The sequence below is a fragment of the Octopus bimaculoides genome, chromosome 6 (assembly GCF_001194135.2).
Source record: "Octopus bimaculoides isolate UCB-OBI-ISO-001 chromosome 6, ASM119413v2, whole genome shotgun sequence".
Lineage (NCBI taxonomy): Eukaryota > Metazoa > Mollusca > Cephalopoda > Octopoda > Octopodidae > Octopus > Octopus bimaculoides.
In genome coordinates, this window is record NC_068986.1 from 97,097,587 (window position 1) to 97,098,754 (window position 1,168).

A 1,168-nucleotide genomic window follows, 5' to 3' on the forward strand; every position below is an offset into this window, starting at 1 on the left:
ATATATGAAAATAAGGGTTTTTCAAAATAACGCATACATTCTAAAACCAACACGTTAAAATGTAACTCCATTTTGAGAAAATTCTTCCCCGATGAAATATCCAATTAACCAATTTCAGTATGAGAACTTGAATTAAATCCATTTAATCTAATTCCTGTAATTGAATTAATTGGCTATGGAAACAGCTGTAGGACCGGAAATTCATAATATGGATTTGACTATCTTTGAATAAATTGATATCTGCGTGTCAATTTCTCCATTTTCTTCTTTTTCTCATGCACACATACATACATACATACATACATACATACATACATACACACACACATACACGGACACACACGCATACATATATGTATATTTTTGTGTGAGTTAGAGGTTTGGAAATCAACCAACTAAAGGATATTATCTATCCAATATACTGCTGGTAGTGTGCCCAATTATTCGTACTCAAGGGCTGTTTATTACATGTCAATCTCGCAATTGAGTGTTATATATGGGCGGGGGTAAAAAGTGGTTTACCCTTAACTTATACGGCAAATAAGAAAATGGTGAGGATACAAAAACGACATACATCAGCCGGTAGACATTCTAATATATGTATAAGAAATTATTATGAACAAAGTTTATATCACTTGTCCTCATATATATTTCGCCATTGTGGTTGTGAGGAGTCCACAGTCGATGTTCGAAGTGAGACTGAATGCTTCACAACAAGAGATCATTAGGGGAACATTTTTATTGCAGAGTCCAAACAACTAAAATGGTGGGATCTTTTTTAAAACGGGGGCCACATTTTTCATTAACGAAACACTTTGAAACTTGGAACACTGGTAGAATGTGTCATATAAAACATCTTTTTCTCTTAGTCTTCTTAAAAAAAAAGAAATCCCTAAGTTATTCCATGTTAAAGTTGTCGTATTTCTGTAATTTCAACCAACCACTGACGTCCATTCAGCCGATATACATTAAGTGCCGACTACATAAACAAACGATTCTGAAACAATTCTATCGGTGATAGGGTTAGGGTTAGGGTAAAACAGCAAATTTAAAAAGAAAAAAGCAAATAAAACGAAGAAAAAAAAAGAAAATGAAAAAAGCAAATTTAAAATGAAAAAAGCAAATAAAACGGAGCTATGGCTTAATCAGCCAAAGGAGTAAATATAAA